Genomic DNA, 22201 nt, shown 5'->3' on the forward strand with positions numbered 1-22201 from the left:
CCCACGAGATGACTTTTCCCATAATTATTCTCCTAATAGGAGCACAAGAAAAGTCCTTTTTAGATTCTTTATGACATGCATCTGAGAGGTATTTCTAAACTCAAGAGTTTGGGGAGAGGAGAGAACCAAAGTGTTGATATGGAAGATTTTGCTACACTAATTAAAATGATCCATGCGCAAGTCTATTGTCACTTGGAATACCCTCTTGTAATTGTGTTCAATGGTCCTATTTTTATCTCAAAAGGAACACGCCAACAATTGGGAGTTGGTTCCCAGAACATTTGATATCAGGGAGGGCTCAGAACATCTGAACCTAATATAGGAAGCATTGGCAGGAATCATATCAAAACCTCAGGACCTCAGAACTTCATGTCATTAATGGAAGTCCTTTTTAAGAAATTTTTGATCTAATACTAGGGCAGGAGGGTTGAATTTATTAGATGTGAGTGTCTCATAATATAAGAACCTCGTCATATTGGAAATTTGGAATATTGGAGGTTGGAACATAGGGACCTCAGTAGTTTATTGTAAAGGGAAAGTTGAAATATCAGAAGTCAAACAACAAAATTTTATATATCAGTGATGAGCCTCATCATTGGGTAATTATATAGGCCTTAATTGGCCTTAGTGAACCTCCTAACTTAGTCAAACCAACTATTCTTACAACTTATTGCATACTTTTGATCATATTTTGTTTTGGGTTAGCGTGGAAGTTGAATGGACAAAGCAGTCTAAGAGACCTTGGGATCTGAATCCCAAGAGTCACCTATTGTACTATAAATGTACATCTTTTGTTAATAAAAATCGCACTCACTGATTTATCTTTCCTATTGTTTTACTGTCCATGTCTGTTTAACATGGTATCGGAGCAATGATGTGTGGCCTGTGTAGTTTTTTCATGGTTTATTTTAGCTGAGCGCCTCTGTCCCGCGTGCCTCTGTCCTGACACTGAGCACTGTCCTGAGACTGCTTGCCTCTGTCCTGATCACCTCTGTGAGAATGTGCATTGTCCATAGTTATGCGCTACTAAATGGGCGTTTTTGATATTGAATGCACCTGAGAAGCATAAGCGTTCATGCAGAAAATATACCCTTGATAATCTGCCTCTGACATACCTGTCTCTGCGCCTCTAAGCCTGAGCGTTTATCTGACACACCAGCGCTGCATATGCTCTCTGCGCCCTCTGCCATTAAGTACGTTGCTGCCAGTACGTTGAATTGAGGTATCGTTTTGTTAATGGAGGTATGAGTATACTAAATGCTGTGGACTGTGTTGTTCATTTGATGGACTGCGTTTTTTCTGTAAAACGTTTGGGCTACCCTGCGTTGAATGGAACGTTGGACTACTACTCTACGCTTGACTGTGTGTTATTGGTGTGCGTTGGCTTTAAACTCCATTGTATGTAAGATATAAAGAGAGGAGGCATTTTATGGTATGAACGCGTATTATTGGTGTGATGCATTTCTTTATGTTCATGTGTGAAATTGGATAGTCTGGGTGAAACATTTGAAAGCGTTCTGTGCATTCAAATCTGGGCTGGTTGTTCATTGAAAATGGTATCGCTGCGTTTTTTAATGCTGGCTGAGTGCGTCCTTATGACCACTGCGTTAATGGTGCCTTCTTCATGACCGCGTTTCAGTGATATATATTGAGACCTGCGTTAATGGTGTGCTATTGAGACCTGCGTTTAATGCTATGAAAATGTATTGAAACCTGGAAATACAGTTATAAAAAAAAAACTTGGTATGTTATGGTATGTTGACTGTGTTGGTGCGTATATATTGACGTGGAGAAAAGTCACTCATGAATGCAAGGATTCGGTTCGATGATGCCATGGAACTGAACTGCAGATAGCATGGTCTTTCATCAGCAACGAACATAAACTTATGGGCGACAGAGTAGCCGTATCAAAGGAAGTGAACTTTATAATCTATGTCTAAGGTGTTTGAGAATCAAATCTGCTGTTAGTTTTAGTGGGTTACTGCTTATTGTATGGATGAAGTTGCTTCTAGAAATATCATTTCATGAACTGTGATATATTGCATGTTCTCGCTCCTGATCCTGTCGGCCTTCTTTTTGAGCTGACAAAGCACCAGAGTATGAGAAACATCCGAGCTGCCTTTAGGTTTTGAAACCTGAATCTTACAAGTCGATTGAATCTGCTTCGGTCGCAACAGCTTTTGCCAAGTATGACTTTCCAGTTCCAGGAGGTCCATATAAAAGAAAAGCTTTCCAGGGCTTTCGTCTCCCTGTGAAAAATTGGGGAAATTTTACAGGAAGGATAACTGCCTCTTGCAAAGTCTGTTTGGCACTTTCAAGCCCTGACACATCACTCCATTTCACGTTAGGCTTCTCACGAATAATCGCCGAATTGAGGCCCGCACGCAATTTCGTTTGCTCAGGATCCTCTCCATCTCCATCCCCGTCCTTGTTGCCGGGCTTGGTCTTCGCTCTGGTCACAACAGCTGCATCACCATTTGCAGTAGGCCCTGCACTAGCTCCATCGTCTAACACAACACGGATTTCCTCCGCCCTTCGCAAATACTCAGTAAACTTCTGTGTAATGGCCTCTTTAATCTTGGGGTTCTTCTCATACTTCAGATGAGTTTTGAAGTATTCAAGGGCATTCATGTAAAGAGGAAAGGCCTTGGCAAAATTCCCGGCATTATCTTCTTTCACTGCCTGTCTAACATACTCTATGGCATGTTCCTTGAATAATTAAAAAAAGGGCAAAGATTTCAGTTTCTTGGGTCCAATTCGACGCCGACAATCAAAGAACTTTTCGTAGAACGCAACATTTGCCATAATACTGGATATCATAAAGACTGCACGGGCTTTAGTATTATGCAGTTAATTTTTTATGGCAGTTTCTATGTATTGTTGAGAAATTTGTTATATACGCAGTCTGTGGTATATGGATTCTGATTATTACTGTGCCCAGGATTCCTCTGCCTAAGTAGTGGATTACTTGCCCTGAATTTATGAGCTCTTGCAAGTTGTTTTAAATGTATAAATCCATTGCATCATGTGATTCATTGTATGTCATGATCCTTGTATATATCTTCTAGGTGGCATGTAAGAAGGAATACAAACAGTTGTCCGCGGGTGCTCATGGGAAATAAGAGCACAGTATATGTTTATTCTTCCATCTTCATCTATTGTCATGACATTGAAGTTGAAAAGTTAGTGGGCAAAGCACTCAAGCTATGAAACATTTGGATTCATAGAACGTGAGCGACCTTGACTATTTAATGTAGTGTGGACACTGCCTTGATTCTCGACATAGGCATGGTGTATCGTTCTCAAGGATTTGCATAGCCAACGGGTTGTATTCTGTTCTACTTTGCTGCGATAAAGAATAAAGTACACGGGTTCAGATTACAGTCATTGTATGTAAATACTCTGATATATTTGGTACATTTGAGTCTTTGACAGCATGACTAATTTCTCAAGCACAAAATGTGTAAACAGAACTGTAAACGTGAATGATGTTATCATCTAAAGTGTGCACAAGCACGGAAAACCGCTTTACTTTTTAATTAAACTCCATTTCACATCTGGAAAGATACGAGGGACGGTGCACAGGCACGGAAAACATATGAATTTCATATGAAAACAAGTTGACTGGGTTGTGATTGTCAACGCTTTTCTCGAGAATATGCAGAAATGGCTCAGATTTTTAATTTGAAGGGCAAACAATATGTACTTGTCAGCAAAGGAGCAAAGTCTGATTGAGATATATACTCTTAGATAAAAACGCATTTAGGTTCAATGGTCTAATTCCCAGTGCCAGCTTATACGATATTCTCTACTGTGAGGTGTAAGAACTGTTTGAAGAGTTCAGATACTTGCTCAGACGAAATATTGAGTGGTTTCTCAGAAATTGGAACAAAAGATAAAATCGATAGTTTAAACTTTCTCAACTTCCATTTTTCTTGTATAGATTTTGGAGCAGTTTCTTGTAGAGATTTTGCATGATTTCCATAGCAGCTAGATGCTCTGAAGTCTGAAACGAACTGTGGACTATTGATTTACCATGTGCCCAATTGTACCAATGTTTATTGTAGCTTGACGAGAAATGTTTATTGCAGTTTAACTTGGTAACATCCAGCTTACTCAGTTGTGTTTTTTAAGTGTCATTGAAGAAAAATGGCCAGACTTGAAGATGCATTAAAGTTATTGAATATCCTAATTCATTCCACTGTTGATGAGATGGTCAAAGTTAACAAAGAAACTCTCTTTGACATCCAAACCTCTCTGCAAACTGCACATGAGAATATTGAGTTTTTGCAGCTTGAAACAAAGCTACAGCAGGAAGAATTACACCAGTGGAGTCATCATTCTGAACCTGTTTCTGTTTAGAACAATGAAGCAGACTCCCATAAAAAACAAGTCAATAATGTTACAGTTCATTAAGATAAAGCAGCAAAGTTACATGCAGATGCAGAGGTTCAGTCTGCACTTCCCAAGCCCATCATCAGACCTTGGGAACAACTTGTCCACAACAAGCACAGAACCGGTCTTGGATATGACAAGGACTTGTCCTTTCATATTCCAGACTATGCCAAGCCCATTCAGTTTCAGAGTGCTGGTTTCATTAATGACGGTTCACCTGCTCCTAATGACAGTTCAGCTTCAACTGTTCCAGACTCTGCCCCTCTTCCACAGCAACAACAACAACAGATCGTGAAATGCCAACACTGTGACCGAGTTGGCCATATGAAAGATCACTGTTTTGATCTTCATCCATGTGAGCACTGTCATAAAACCAGCCATTCTTCACACAGGTGCTTCAAAAACAAACGTCCTGCAAGAACAAAGATTCATCTTGGATGGATCGCTTCTTGGCAATGGGCATCAACAGCCAAGAAGATATTCCAAACACATGTCAGAACTTGTTCCAGAGTATTGAACAGTCTTGCAGTTGAGTTTTCTCCATCTTCTCACCTTGTATCTGACAGGGGGGGAAATGATGGTCATCTACAAGCTTCAAAGTCACATCAAGCGAGCCTGAGCCACAACTTGCCACACCAGTTTCAGAGTTGTAGCCAGAGACAAAGATGCCCGTGAACACAGATTGAGAACACTTCCTCTAGCAGGAGACTTCAGCTTCTTGCCAGTATTGGAAGAGTTCCAGGAATTGCATTAAGCATTCCAGAGTTGTTGGTCAGCCTTAAACCATCACAGATTGAGAACACTTCCTCTAGCAGAAAACTTCAGTTTCTTGCCAGTTTTGGAAGAGTTCCGGGAACTGCACTAAGCGTTCCAGTGTTGGTGGTCATCCTTAAACCACCGCCCTGTTTTTACCAACATTTCATAGAGCACATTCAGCCTAGTGCTGCCATGCATTTTCTGCACATTTTGTATTACAGATCTCTTCTTGGACTCATACATAACCCTTCGGATTAAGGGGGGGAATGTTGGACACCTAATCCTAAAGGGTTAGCGTGGAAGTTGAATGGACAAAGCAGTCCAAGAGACCTTGGGATCTGAATCCCAAGAGTCACCTATTGTACTATAAATGTACATCTTTTGTTAATAAAAATCGCACTCACTGATTTATCTTTCCTATTGTTTTACTGTCCATGTCTGTTTAACAGAGTTGGATATTTTTCTTTGTGGTCTAATGTTCCTTTAATGTAGGAATAAAGGATAAAAGCAAGGAACTATGGAAAAGACCTTGGTAAAAACTCAAATGGGACAAGGGAGAGGAATTATAGGAGGCAAATCCTCCTCATTTACTACCACTCCATTCGAATATTCCTCCATCACCTTAGATTGCAAACAACCAAATCATGAGGACTAGAAGACAGCCAAGCAAGTGAAAGTGACAGAAACCAGATAATCTTGAGTGGGGAACCGAGCCTCCCTAATTTGAAGGAAGTCGTTGGAAACTTTAGAGGTATAAGTAGAGAGGCTTAGGATGTGAGTAGGATTGATATTTTTATTGTGAAACTCTACTTTATTTCTGAGCTCCAAGACTTGTGACAATTGTTATGTAATCCATGGTTTTGATAATGAGAAGGAGTTTCATTTTGAGCTAGCACTAAGTTAACTCAGAGGGCTGAAGCTCTTGGGTTAGGGCCCAACCCAAGTAGCAAAAACTCCTCTTTATTATTCATGTATGCTAGCATAGATTCCTGGTTTTCTGTTCATTTGTTTAAGTAGCTTCATTTCCATTACAACAATACAACATAGATGATTCATGACTTAACTGTTCATTTTCTTAAGTAGTTGCATTTCCATTACAGCAATATAGCGTAGATGATTCATGGTTTAACTGTTCATTTGCTTAAGTAGCTACATTTTCATTATAGTAGTATAACGTACAAGATTCATGGTTTAACTATTCATTTTCTTAATAAGTTGCATTCCCATTACAGTAGTGTAGAGTAGATCAGTTGTGCTTTAGTTTACTTCCATTTGTGCCTTCTTCCAATTAGCAGGTTGGCTAGCAGAAGAAGATCACCATAAGGTTTTCCACAAGTGTCTTAGCCTAACCTCCTCGCTTTGGGATCCTGACTTAAGGAGGAGACCCTTCAGCAACCCCAAAAACACAAGTCTCTAGTTCTCACATGAGCTTTGGATTGTGTTGTTTGATGCAGTGACTTGCTTCATTTAATTTTCATCATTTTCCCTCACTCTTAGCCCACCTTCACCATCAATGGCTTTTCTTTCATTTTAATTGAAACCTCCTTCAGCACATTCTTCATGCATAATTTCCTTACCTTCTGATCCACTAGTTTATCCAACGGCCATCATGCATGATGTATTCCACCTAATTTATGTGCCCCAATCTCCACCGTCGATCTGTATCTTGATCCAACAACTATCACATCACCTCAATACTTTATTTGCTTTAAACCACCACTGTCAATCTGCCTCACCTGATCCGACGGCTATCGCATCACTCGTTTGCCAACTAGCTTGGCCAATCTCTACTGATGATCACCTCCACCTGATCCAATGGCTATCACGCAACCTTGCGTGGATTCTTGCATGATCAATATTTGCCTGAGAGCACATGAGAAAAGTGGTTTTCCCATGTTATGTGTCATTCACTTAGGCTAACCGTGCACAATTTTAGAATTCCACTTACAACATTGAAGGCATGCGAGAAACTGCTTACCACCTATGAAACCCATTCTTCTGTTAATCCTGTCCATCTGCCTATTCACTTAAACCTCCGATATGATCTCTGCCATTCATTTACTGTTAATTCAACTGATCCAATAGTTCTTATGCATTATTGCTTTGTTACATCCTCCTTTCACCAATGCCAATCTCCGACTGCTCTTCCGCTTGAAAAAGGATTTAGCTTAGTTCCTTTGCTTACACCATAGTATGGTTTGAACTTAGATAGCAGCATTAGGTTAGTGGTGATTTAGCAATTCTGCTTAGTTTAGTTGTTTAAATGGTTAATTAGGTTATGGTTTGAGTTAGCATTACATGTTGTTTTCTTCATTACTGTAGTAGTGTAGCTCTCTCTTAGAATAGATTTTCTTTCCTTCCATCAAAGAATCAATCTTCTTCTGACCCTATAGAAGTCTGGCTTGGAACCCCTGGGGTCTCTTTCCAGATGAACACTGACAACAGGTAGGACCTTCATTTTTACTTGTGCATATAGCACTATCACCTCCAAGTTCGTACAAACCCGGGTTGATAAGTAAAGCTGGTAGAACTGGGAGTTGCAGCATTCTTGTTGCAATACCTAGGCTCATCACTTTTTTGGCGTCATTGCTGGGGAGGTATCTAAGTAGAATATGATTACTTCTTCCTTCTATTTTATAGTCTTCAATTTTCTTCCATTATTTTATTTCTACAAAAGTAATCTAGTAGCTTCCTATCTTCCATTTTTGATTATCTTCTTTCCTTTCTATTCTACAAGTAGAATTTTAATTCAACAAGTAGTTTTTTTTTGTCAGTAGTTTTCATTCAGTCAGCAATTTCATTTCTGCAAAGTACTTTCTAGCTTTAAAAAAATCTTACAAAAACCAACCCAAAAACATTTCCTTTCATGCCTTGTAGGAATAGGGACAATTTAGGGAAATTATTGCCAAATACCCCCACTACATCCAACATTCAGCCTTCTATCTTCTTCGATGGTTGTGAACTGGAAGAACCTTTAGGTGAGCAACCTTACAAATTTGAAGAACCTACAGGGGAAGAAGAAGAGGAAGAACCCATTCGTACTGAACCAATGGCTAAAAACCGAAATGAAAAAGGAAATAGAGAGAGAATTGAGGGTTCCTTCCCCATCAAGGAGACTAATGGGGACACTAAGATCAAGAATATAAGCCCCTCTGCTCTACCTCGTTTCCATGGCCTAACCATAGAGGACCGTGACACTTTCCTATTTTTGTTTGTTTTTATATGACGAACCTATGACTATACAGATGATGAGAAAAAGTTAAAACTGTTTCCATCTACCCTCAAGGATGCAACATTGTACTATTTCATGGGTTTACCTGGTGATAGCATCACAACTTGGGCTCAGATGCAGCAGGCTTTTAACAACAAATATAAGGACTACTGTAGGTCAAAGGATACTAGAGAAGATATTTCCAGGATGACCATAGGCCACGATGACCATAGGCTAGGATGAATCCCTAGAAGACTATGAAGAAAGGTTCCAACTCAGTTACAAAAGGGCCAAGTGCACACTTGACCCTGGGTCACTAAAGTTGGTCTTGCTTAGAGGAGTAAGGGAATATCTTATGGATACCTTACACATGTTAACAGGAGGAGATATCTACCAATTACACTATGAGGATATAAAGAATGTCTTTAGAAACCATTCTAGGGTAGCCAGGAAAAAGGGTAGGGGTAGTCAACCTATGGCTAGTACATCATCCTACAACTCATCCATCAAGGGTGAAATTGGAAATATGCTGGAAGATTTCAAAAGTGATATGATGCAAACCCTTTCCTTGCAATTGGAAAACATGAACATCAAAAGGAAGTAAGAGGAAGTAGAGAGAACCTTGGCCATATTTTGTCCTAGATGCACTAAGAGGCATCCTAGGAACGAATTTCCATTGAATTGTATTAAGATTTTCTCAGTCTACGAGGAAAACCACTCCACAGACAAGTACCCTTCTTTACTTAGACTCAAAGTTGTATATTAAGGAGTTGAAGGGGTCATTGAGCAGCTTTGCTACATCAACCGAAGGAGACTTCCTGGGCCTATACCATTCTAGCAGGGTATGCAAGGGTTAGCCCATGCATATTACAACCCCAACCAAACCACAACTATACCTTCTTGGAGACCCCCCACTCATCCTTCCTGGTATACACCCCTTCCTTGGTCCTATGCATCTCAGTATCATTCCCAGCTAGCCAGCTAGTAATTTCAAACTTATGTTCAGCCACAACATCAGTGGAATACCCAACTCCAGGAATGGAGGCCCCAATTCAACAATGTTCCAGCCCTATTGCCTTTGCCACCTACCCAACCACATCTCCTGCACTTTTCTCCACCTAAGCAACCCAAGATGCCTACCCAGCCAAATCTGAACCCGAATAATAGGAAGGCTCAACAAGTATATAGTGTAGAGACATCATACCAACTTATGCTGTAGAAATCCAGGAGATCAACCTAAGATCTAGGAGAATTATCCCCGATAAACAACCTCCCTCTCCACATAGGGAGGTTGAGTAAGAAAGAGAGGAAAACAACCTTAAAGTAAATCCACCCTTTCCTAAGAGATTAGCCTAACCACTCCAGCCTACCCCAGAAGAAACTGAACTTCTGGGAGAATTGAAAAATCTATGTGTAAAGAGACCCCTTCTCCAGGAAATCAAAGATGTTCCCATTTGCAATAAGTTTATTAAGGAGAAGTTCTTCAAGCATATAGGAAGAAGAAAAATGGATGCCCCTACCATTAATGTCAGTGGGAAGTTGTGTGACATAATGCTGGGGTAGGTAATATGTCCAAAATATTTAGACCTCGAAAGCCTTGTAGTAGATGTGCACATCAATGGCACCATTGTACCACACACTCGAATGATCTTGGGGCTGCCATTAATGTGATGACCAAGGTCACCATGCTGAAGCTCAACCTCCAAGGGTCATTGAGGAAGACCACAACAGTTCTGCAACTTGAAGACCATTCCACAATCACCCCTGAGGGAATTGTGGAGGATGTGATGGTCTCCATTGACTCCTAGGAGTACCCTACATATTTTCTAGTTCTCTAGCCTAAGGCTAAGCTCACTGGTTACCCTCTCATCCTTGGGAAGCCATGGCTGGCCACTGCTGATGCTTAAATTAGCTGTAGAGCTAGGAATATGACCATCAAGAATCGGCATATCTCCAAAAAGTTAGTCATGTACCCTCCTGCTCAACCTTCCCTAGAGCATGATTTACCTTTATCATTGGAGGAGGAGGAAGAAGATGAGGTTTATTTTACCCAACTTTATGCTTTGGAAGCAACCATAGGAGGAGGACAACAAGATAAGAATGATTTAATTGAACACCTCCTCCAAAGTCCAAATCCTAGTTCATTACCATTAAAAGAAGAGGTAAGGGAAACCCAGATAAATCATCCAATTGACTTATTCTTGGCCAATTCCAACCCACTCTGTATCAAAACCATAGAATTCGGCCCATAGAAAACTTTGAAAATTAATCCATCTCTTTCTTTTCTTGAATAGGAAAATCCATGCAACATGCTGAGAGAAAACCTAGAAGCCTTCACTTGCAGCTATAAGGAAATGAAGGGGGTACACCCTTGAGTGTGTACTCACCACATATACATCAAAGAAGGTTGCAAGCCAGTCAGGCAACCAGAAAGTAGGATGAATCAAGCTCTTAAAGATGTAGTCAAAGAAGTTCTGCAAAAACTGCTAGACGCATGATTCGTTTACCCTATTTCAGACAGTGCATGGGTCTCTTCTTTAGTGTTAGTTCCCAAGAAAAATGGTAAGTGGAGGAAATGTGTAGATTACATGGAGTTGAAAAAATCCACAAGGAAGGATCATTTTCCCCTACCATTCATTAAACAAGTGCTAGATGGCCTGGTAGGGAAGAAGTTTTTCTCATTTCTATATGGATTCAGTGGGTACTAACACTAAGACCAGGATAAGACCACATTCACCTATACTTGGGGTAATTTTTCCTATAGGGTCCTTCCTTTTGGTCCATGCAATTCTCCTGCCACCTTCTAAAGAACAGTCTTGAGTATTTTTGCTAAATTAGTACATGATTCGATGGAAATTTATATGGATGGCTTTACACCTTATGGCTGTGATTTTCAAGAAGCCCTGACTAACCTAGGCAAAGTATTGCACAAATGGATTGAAATGGATCTATCTGTTAGTCTAGAAAAATGTGAATTCTTAATGACTGAAGGGACTGTACTAGGTCATTCAATATCTCAGCAAGAACTACAGGTGGACCCATACAAAATAGCATTCATCCAAAGGGTCCCACGTGCACAAAGGCAGAGATATGTCGGGAGTTTCTTAGGGTTAACTGGATACTACGAAAGGTTCATAACGAACTTCAGCAAGTTTGCCTCTCCTTTGTTTGGGTTGTTGGCCAAAGATTCTTAGTTTATATGGTCAAAGAGTTGTAAGGAGGCCTTAGACATTCTATGTTAATGACTGCACCAACTATTCAAGGTCCAAATTGGGCCCTTCCTTTTCATATTCATGTTGATGCCTCACACAAAGCCATAGGAGTAACCTTAGGTGAGGAAGAGAAGAAATTACCCTGTGCCATCTATTTTACCAGTAAAAACCTGTCAAAGGCTGAGCTAAATTATACTGTGACCAAAAAGGAACTCTTGCCTGTTGTGCATTCATTAAACAAATTTAGGCATTACATTACGGGCTATTAGACATTTGTGCATACTAACCATGCTGTAATCAAATATTTAATGAACAAACCAGATGTGAATGCTAGAATTATAAGATGGTTTCTTTTATTACAACAGTTTGATCTAACTATTATTGATAAGGCTAGTAAGGAAAATGTCATTGCAAACTTTCTATTAATGATGAATCTTCCTACAGGTGAAGAAAGAATGGTGGATGACCAATTACCAGACAAGCATTTTTTTCTATTTCAGTTCTCTCCCCATGGTTTGCTGATATAGCAAACTATTTGGTATCAGCACAGTTCCCACCAAACTTTCCCCCCAAGGAAAAGAGCATGATAGTCAAGAAAAGTGACCCCTTCATCTAGATCGAGGGCAATCTATTCAAACTTGGCCTAGATCAAATCTCGAGAAGGTGTGTAAGGGAAGAGGAAGTCTTTGACATCCTTCTAACATGTCATGATGGGTGTTGTGGATGTCACTTTGCAATAAAGAGGGCAACATTCAAAGTGTTGCAAGAAGGCTATTATTGGCTTACTCTTCATCAAGGTGTGAAAAAGTACAATAGTCAGTGTGAGTGGTTCCAGAATATGGGAAAGCCTACTCCAAGAGATGAAATGCCCCTACAACCTCAAGTGACTTTCGAGCCATTTGACAAGTGGGGCATGGACTTCATTAGGCCTATCAACCCTCCTTCAAAGTGAAAGTAGTACATTATTGTGTGCACTGATTATTTGACTAAGTGGGTTGAAATCAAGGTTATTAAGGTAGAAACGAGAAAGTAGGTGGTTGAGTTCCTAGGGGATAATGTATTCTAAAAAATTGGGAACCCTAGAGAGCTATTCATAGACCAAGGCAACCAGTTTACCTCGAACATGATTGAAGAACTGCTCAGCCATCAAAAAATCAAGCATAAGACCTCCACTCCTTATCATCCACAAGCTAATGGGCAAGTGGAGGTGACCAAAAGGGCACTAGAGAACATCTTAACCAAGGTAGTGAGTATTAGTAGGAAAAATTGGGCGGAGAGACTAGTTGAGGCCACCTGGGCCTATAGTACAACATGGAAGACAACCACTGGATTTACACCCTATGAGTTGGTCTATGGGAGAAAGGTTTTTTTGTCCATCGATTTTAAATATAACACATTGAGGATGGTAGCCCAACTAGATTTGGATCTCAGTCATGCATAGAAAGAAATATTGTTCAATCTGAATGGCTTGGATGAATTCAATATGCAAGCCCTCCTACATACAGAGATAGTTCAGTGTCAAAGGAAGATCTAGCATGATAAACATATTAAGGAGAAGCAATTTCAAAAGGGATACTAGGAATAAATACTTCAAGGTAATGCTAATTATAGGTATAAATACTTCAAGGGAATGCTAAGGAAAATATGGCTCGGACCTTATGTGGTGGAAAGATTCCATGACAATGGTTCAGTGCAAATCAGAACTATAAATGAAGAAGCCAATCCATTGCTAGTTAATGGACACTAATTGAAAATGTAGAAGAGGCATTTATCAAAACAAGATTTCATTGAAAATATCAATAATATAGTGATGATGGTGGAGCAAGTTCCATCTCCTCCCTCATCAGGTCACTAAAAAAGAGAAATAAGAATAAGGATTTAGGTGAAAACCTCCATGAGGCACCTGAGTCCCATCTTTGGGATGAAAACCTTGTGAGGCGGCCCAACGATGAAAAAAAAAATGAAAAAGAGTAAGAAGATACCTGGGTGGAAACCTTCCTTGAGGTGCCCAGGGAAAATATCTAGGGTGAAAACCTATCTGAGGTAGCCTAGGTGTTTTTCAAAACGATATACTAATAAAAGAAAAAAAAGAAAAAGACATAATTGTTATTTGTAGGTGGGTGAGAAAGATAATCAAGGAAAAGAGAAGATCGAAAGGGAACCCTACCTCACATATATTCATCTCCTCCACTCCTTACCATGCATCCCTCCATCAATTCCATTGTTTTCTTACTTCATTGGTTCAATTTAAGGTGAAGATTGTGTTTTCTACAGGATCCCCTGTATTCCTACAAGATCCCCTGAATGGTAGATTATTTAGGTCACAAAAATTCACTAGACATTATCTAACCCCTCACCTCATCCATTACCATCATTCCTAAATCCATACACACTCCTACTCCCTATGTCCATTCATTGCAGCATCCTCACAACCCAAACCAACAATAGGACATCAACTACAGGACATCCTATAGGAAATATTGTGGCGGCCTATCCCACAGAATATCAATCGTCAGCTACAGGTCTTCACTAATATGATCTAGGAGCTTCACAACAGCAGCAACAACATCAGGTCTTCAATCACAGAGACCTAAAAATCCAATAAACCATCAGTAGACACTAGAGGAGGAAGAAGAATGACCATCAGCAACACCTCTGATCTTCGACAACTGCAGTGTGGCATCGAAACCACAAGTAAGTATCCCGCTCACTCTCTCATATGCATCATTTGATCAAAAGTTGTAAAGGGTATGAGGTAGTTGGTTTATAAGTGAAAAGGTGGAAAAAAAGGAAATTATTTAATAAGTAAAAAGACAATGCAAGAGTCCGAAAACAGTGACATAAGGTGGGGCCCTGACCCATATTAAAGTTCAAGAGGTGGCACAATATTTAAGTAAACGTGGGTTCGAGAGGCAGATAAACTGCTCTACGGGGGAGCAACGAGAACAAACTATAACTCAGGTTCAACCCCCGCAGTTGACCATGACATCATGATGTTTGACCGAGATCTACAGCCTGAGACTGTTGTGGGGGTTCAAGCCTAATGACCTTCCTGTACACTCCTTACCACCGCAATAGGCCACCACCATTTCTCCACTCCATCTCATCTCCTCCACGTCATCCACCATCCTTATTCATTACTGTCCACCCCATTCACCATACCCTGTCACCTCATCTTCCGTTCCATAGATAGTGTTGTGATGGCAACCATTTTAGAATGCTTGAATAATTAAGACTTGGGGTAGAAACACCAGTTCACCAAAGGCTCATCATACCCTATTTCTTGATGCAATCACTCATAGACTCCAGCAGCAAAGTAAAGGAATGGAATTCCCAATAGTTGGCTCACCTTGGGTTGATCAGGATCCTCATTAAGGATGCCCTCCAAACTCTCAGGATCCCTATAACATAGTCAATCTTTAGAAACTTACCAGTAGAGGAGGACATCGAAACCCTTACCTATGATGTTAGTCCTTCTGTTACTGAGGAGGAGGAAAAACAAGAAAAAGAAGATACAGAGCGAGACAGGGATGAGATGGATGAAGAAGAAACTAATACAAAGGAACATGATGAAGCAAAAGAGAAGGAGGATGATGTTGAAATAGAGGAAGAAATTTATGGAGATGAGAAAGAACAGCAAAAGAAAGAAGATGAGAGAACAACTGCAGCAAAAGGAAAACCAACTAGCATATATGGCCAGCCTCTTCTTGGAAGCCATCCAATGTAGGATGCTAGCTAAATCCTATGCTCTTTACCTCAGAGAGCAATGGCTGCAATTTTAGATAAAAACACTAGCACAAAGGGGTACCATGCCATTTCAAGACTGCATGCAGTTTGTTGATCTTTGTGATCAAAGTACACTAGAGGATAGGGCAAAAATGACTAATTTTTACTTACAGAACATGGCCCTCACAGACATGAATATTTTGGATCCTAATGCAGAGCTAGGAGATCTACAATTAATGGCTTTGGCATCATAGATGAACCATGAGAAGTCAAGGGCTGCAGAGATGAAAACAATATTGGCCAGAGAGGAAAATGAACCTCTTTTCATCAGAGCTGAACAATCAAATCCCATGGCCCTAATCAGCACCCATAGTCTAATTGGAAATGATCCTCAACTGGCACTTAGATATCTTGCTACCCAAGAGAAAGAAATTTCACATTTTGAGGATATGTTTAGGCTGCTAAGAGATGATAATATACATCTCTACTAAAGGAGATGGAAAACACTGCCACACAACTTTAAGATCAGAGAATATCACTCCCCTCAAAGGTTGAGAGAGGCACTCAATAGGACACCTATGTATAAGCAATCAATGCAAAGGTTGAAGATCAATTTTATAGTCCTAAAACTTAGTCCACCACTACTCCTAGGCATGCTAGAAGGGAGAAAAGAAGAAGAGGAAGAGAGGTAGTGGGAAAAAGTAGAAAGGAAAGCAGGCTTCTATAAACAAGAATAAGAGACCACAATAGAAGCATGGGATGTCAAAAAGGCTACCAGAGCCATGAAGGACATGGAAATTGACTGAGTTTTTTAGAGGATGAGCAACACTTTCAATAGGGGGTGATGATGAGCCTTGTCATTGGGTAATTATATGGGCTTTAATTGGCCTTAATTCACCTCCTAGCTTAGTCAAAACAAATATTCTCACAACTTATTGCATACTTTTGATCATATTTTGTTTATGAGATGAGTTAGAGTTGGATATTTTGATTTCTGGTCTAATGTGCATTTAATGCAGGAATAAAGGATAAAACCATGGAAAAATGAAGGAATAAAGGATAAAAGAAAGGAACTGTGGAAATGAACTTGGTAAAAACTTGAATGGGACAACGGAGAGGAGTTATAGGAGGTAAATGTTGGCATTATGATTCTGGTATGGCTCTATGTTACAGATGTTGTTCCAAAGGGGGAGATTGTTGGCATTATGATTCTGGTATGGCTCTATGCTACAGATGTTGTACTTGATGGCAACACCCGTGGCAATGCTCTGATCAGGCTCTCAAAAAGTTGAAAATTAAGAAGTACGCAGGAGAACAGTTCAGAAGATGCGTACACGCAGGTACACCGTGAAGGGACCGCGGCCAGACACGCAGGTCACCCGTTTAGGACGTGCGTACCCCCAGTTTCACTTACTTCAATGCAGAGAAGCGCGTTCACGTGGGGTTTCTTATGTTTGACCCGTGGTATTTAGCTCGCCGCTCTTGATTCTATGGTTTTGGCCCGTGGTATTGTTTTATATTATTATTATTATTGAGCCCCATGTTTTTGGGCCCCTAGTATTGGTTATCTATGGTATTGATCCATGACTTTAGGAGGAGCTTGCCTATATAAAGCAAAGGAGATCACTTGGCTAAGTATCTTTTGCAATTGAATATCTTAAGATCTGAAATATTGGGTTATTGTCTTAAAAGCTTGATCTATATGAAAGTGAAGTTGAAAGCGAATCTGTGAAGGGTGATCTCTCGAGTGCATGATCAGATCTGGGCATCCGACTAACTGTGGCACACTGGTGAACTGCCAATGCGGCCCTAATCAAAAGTACGCAGGTGATTAACGGTGCAAGTGCGTGGGTACGCAGAGTAGAAGAAGCAGAACTGCGTGGGTACGCAGAGGAGAAACAGGAGAGTTGCGTGGGTACGTAGAGCAAAAGAAGCAGAACTGCATGGGTACACAGTGCGACAGAGGTTCAGGTGCGTACGCACAGTAAAAGTACGCGGCGCGATAGTATCTATAAGTGCGTGGCTTCAGTAGCAGTATGCGGTGCGATAGTGTCTCTGGGTGCGTACCTACAGTAACAGTACGCAACGCGATTGAAGAAGAAGTGCGTGGGTACGCCGTGCAACAGAAGGCTCTCTGTGGGTATACACAGGGAAGCAGAAGGTGAAGTTCGTAGCGATGCAGGCCAGAGAAAGAAAAACTACGTATCTATCTTAAGATCTTCTGTTGACTGAATTTTTCTGTTGATAAGGTGTTCTGGGTGTAGTTCTGTTATTGATGATCTGGTTGCTGCAGTTGACTGTGTAATTTACATGTACTTGATGATCATTTGATGCTTATGGATCTAGTTTGAAAATTTATGAAAAGTGGTCCTTGTAAGAAAAGAAGTAGGGGGTTGTATCTCCCTTCCAGGAAAGACTGGAAAATGAGAGAGAGTTGTAGCTCTCTGTAGGTTGCAGCCTGTGTACTGGTAAAGGACTCCACTAGTACAAAATCATTGTAAAAGGAGTTTCTAATTTGAAAGAAGATAGAGACATATTGCAGCAGGTGGTTTTCACCCACATTGGGTTTCCACCTTATATCTAGTGTTCTTTGGTGTGACTATCTATTTTTCTTGTTCATGCTCATTATTTTATGGTACTGATATGCAAAAATAATTCAAAGTATAAATAAGGAATATTTGTTAAAAGAACTTAATAATACTGATTCACCCCCCTCTCAGTATTATTTCCAACAATTGGTATCAGAGAAAGTCCTTCGGAGAAGCTTGATCGCTTGAAGGAAGATCATTCATCATGAGCAACTGCAAGAGGGAAGCATCAATCAGGCAGCCAATTTTTGATGGGACAAACTTCAATTATTGGAAGGTAAGAGTTACAGCCTATCTTCAATCTCTTGGTACAGAAGTTTGGGATATCATAGATACAGGCTACACTTTTCCTTCAGCTACTCCTACAGATACGGCCGAAAAGAAGAAATATGAAACAAATGCTAAAGCAGTCAATACTTTGCTGGGATGCTTATCTCAAATAGAATTCGTAAAGGTTATGCAATATAAATCCGCAAAAGAAATATGGGACAAGATTTTCTTGAGCTACGAAGGAGATGAACAGGTAAAGCGTGCTAAACTTCAAACTCTCAGGATTCAGTATGAGAATCTCAGGATGTATAATGATTAAAGTGTGGCTAACTATTTTCTTTGGGTAGATGAGATTGTTAATTGCATGAAAAACTTGGGTGAAGAAATAAAAGAGGCTATTTTGGTTGAAAAAGTTCTAAGATCATTGTCCCCCAAGTTTGAATATAAATTGTCTGCAATAGAAGAAAAGGAAAATCTACAAATTCTTACTATGTCTCAGCTTCACGGAATTCTAACTGCTTATGAAATGAGAAAGAGAGGTCCTTCAGACAGAAGAGAAGCTGCTTTCAAGGCTTCAGGCAAAGGAGATTATTATGAAGCAAGTCACGTGCCAGAAGAAGAATCAAATTTTGTCAGAAATCTTCAAAGGAGTTTTGGAAGGTTCAGAGGTAAGTTACCTTTTAAATTCTTTGCTTGTGGAAGAGTAGGTCATTATGCTGTAAAATGTCCTTATAAGGATAAAGGAAAAGAACCTGCTAGATGGAACAAGAAACAGAGTGCAAATAAGAAAAGCTACTACACTCATGAAGATAGTGATGGTCTATCAAATAGTGATGAAGATGAACGAGGTAATGACTATAAACTGTTAATGGCATTTGAAGATGATGATTATATGGATGCTATAGATGTGGATAGCCTTTATGAATAAATTACTAGACTCAAGAGATGTATAGAAGAAAAGAATATGATCATTGATACTCTACAATTTCAAATTGATGAAAAGGAAAAGCATCTTGAAAAATTAGAAGGTGAAATTGTTGGTCTTAGAAAAGAGATTGAGAAAACAAAAACTATTAATCTCAAGTTTGTCAAAGGATCTGAAACCTTGGATGAGATTATCAATGTACATCGTTCTCCACTAAACAAGACAGGTCTGGCTATAATGGAGAAACTTCTCAAGCATCCACCTCAAAAGTTATCTTGATGCAGCAAGAAGGAATGAGCAAAAGCACAATGGAGACCATCAGGTAAAGCAGGGACGAATTGCAAACAAAGACTATCAGGGGCAATCTGTCTTAAGGGTGAACAAAAGCTACAACCAGCCACAGGTAAAATATTCTCAATTTGGTTCAAGAATGGATGACAATAAGAATTACAATCATTTGGCCGGTAGATTTGATAACCGCAGAAGTTTCTTCAATGGACAATGTTTCTCTTGTCATAACTTTGGTCACAAAGCAGCTCAATGTGTTGTATATAAAACAATCAGGACTAGAGAAGCTCAAAAATAAAGAAGTATGACCAGGATTACAAAAAGGACCTATAACAACTTTTTAGCTCTTGAAAATTAAGTTGAATGTTCTATTTGCAATAACTTTGGTCATGAAGACTCTGAATGCTGGAGCAGGTTTCAGCAGACAAAGGAACAAGCCTCAAGCACCAAAACATGGAGAATAAAGGAACCACAAACAGAAAGATGTGGGATAGCATTTTATGCAGAGGGACAGGAAAATCTATGGTACATTGACAGTGGATGTTCGAAGCATATGACAGGCGATAAAGAAAAACTTGAGTCATATTCTGCTCTAGAAAAAGGAAAGAAAGTTTCTTTTGGAAATGATACTCCTGCAACTATAAAAGGAAAAGGCATTGCTCAGTTAAAAGAAAAGGTCAAGGCTGGAAATGTTTTGTATGTTGATGGATTGAAACATAATCTTCTAAGTGTCATCCAGATGTGTGATCAAGGAACCGAGGTGATATTTAGAACAAATGGATGTCTTGTTCGTGATCTTGATACAGGTAAAACCGTGATCAAAGGTAAAAGAACTCCAAATAATATATACATACCTGAAGAAGGACAACAACAATGCTATCTAAGCAAGGATGATGAACACTGGTTATGGCATCGAAGGTTGGGGAATCTAAGCTTTTCACAAATAAGGAAAGCATGTAGATATCAGGCAGTTCGCGATCTTCCAGATATCAAAATTCCAGACAACACCATATGCAAATCATGTCAGTTTGGAAAGCAAACCAGAACTAACTTTCCAGAGAAGGAAGGATCAGCTAGCATGCCTCTTGAGCTAGTTCATACAGATACATGTGGTCCATTCAGGAAAAGGACACCTCGAGGATAAGAATACTTGATATTATTCATTGATGATTTCTCCAGGTTTGTCTAGTTAGGACTTATGAAGCACAAAGATGAAGCATTCGAAAAATTCAAATCCTTCAAAGCCTTGGTTGAAAATGAATTAGGATACAAAATTAAGTGCCTCAGATCCGACAGAGGTGGGGAGTTTACCTCAAATGAATTTTTTGATTTCTATGAAGAACATGGGATAAGAAGATAATTCTCTACAGCTAGAACTCCTCAGCAAAATGGAGTTGTGGAAAGAATGAATAGAACAGTCCAACAAATGGCTCATGCTATGCTTGATGAGTCGGGAACTCCCGCAAATTTCTGGGGTGAAGCTGCACATGCTGCGGTTGTTATTCTCAACAAAACAAATGTCCGAGTGAACAGCACTCGAACCCCTCATGAGCTCTGGTGTGGTGAGACTCCTTCGGTAAAGCACTTCAAAATCTTTGGGAGCAAATGTTATATTAAGAATACTGATGAGCAACTTGGAAAACATGAACCTAGAGTAGATGAAGGCATTCTTCTTGGTTATTCTCCACATAGCAAAGCATAGAAATGCTACAATAAAAGACTTGGCAGAATTGTTGACAGCATTGATGTAGTGGTTGATGAGAAGGGATACATTCCTAGGCAAGTACATCATGAAGATATCGAAGAAGATGAAGGCTACCCTCAAAGACAGAATGATGAAGAAGAAGAACCTCAAGAAGAACCAGAGGAGCAGACAAGAATAGAAGAAAAGACTCCATCCAGATATGTTCAGAAGAATCATCCAGAATCTCGGATTGTGGGGCAGAAAGAAGCCAGTGTACAAACAAGAAGAACAGTTGCAGAAGCTTCAAGCTATATGGCATTACTCTCCTCCACTGAACCACAAAATGTGAAAGAGGCATGCAAAGATGAATGTTTGGTGAAAGCAATGGATGAATAACTTGAGTAGATCGAAAAGAACAACACTTGGGAGCTGGTACCTAGACCAATGGATAAGAATGTTATCGGAACAAAATGGGTCTTCAAAAATAAATTGAATGAAAATGGAGAAGTAATTAGAAACAAGGCCAGACTTGTTTGTAAAGGGTATGCGCAGCAAGAAGGAATATACTTTGAAGAAACCTTTGCTCCTGTTGCAAGACTTGAGGCCATCCGAATGTTCCTTGCTCTCTCAAGCTTTCAAAACTTCAAAGTATTTCAAATGGACGTGAAATTAGCCTTTCTGAATGGAGACTTGGAATAAGAAGTATACATTGAGCAGCCAGATGGGTTCATTCTTGGAAATGATCCAAATCTTGTATGCAGATTGAAAAAGGCTCTCTATGGTCTCAAAAAAGCTCCAAGGGCTTGGTACTATCGTTTGGACAAATATCTTCATCAATAATGTTTTTCAAAAGGATCAGCAGATAGCAATCTTTATATAAAAGTTGAAAATGACAAATTGCTAATACTTGTTGTGTATGTAGATGACATTATCTTTGGCAGCAATGAAGAAGCTATGAGTCAAAGCTTTGCCTTGGTCATGTAGAAAGAATTTGAAATGTCCTTGCTGGGAGAATTGACATATTTCCTTGGTTTGCAAATCCAACAAAAAGAAGGAGGAACCTTTTTGTCTCAAACCAAGTATCTCAAACAGATTTTGAAGAAATATGGCATGGAAGATGCAAAACCAGTATGTACACCCATGGTC

The 22201-nt window shown here is 39.8% G+C and overlaps 1 pseudogene; it reads right to left on the bottom strand.

The window, feature by feature from the left end:
- Nucleotides 1-2142: 2142 nt before the first annotated feature.
- Nucleotides 2143-2697, bottom strand: LOC149216153 (protein SUPPRESSOR OF K(+) TRANSPORT GROWTH DEFECT 1 pseudogene; annotated as a pseudogene).
- Between the last annotated feature and the right edge of the window lie 19504 nt (nucleotides 2698-22201).

This window comes from Pinus tabuliformis, chromosome 1_1 (genome assembly GCF_031772625.1).
Source record: "Pinus tabuliformis cultivar Carrire ecotype Pingquan chromosome 1_1, CPIR1, whole genome shotgun sequence".
Classification (NCBI taxonomy): domain Eukaryota; kingdom Viridiplantae; phylum Streptophyta; class Pinopsida; order Pinales; family Pinaceae; genus Pinus; species Pinus tabuliformis.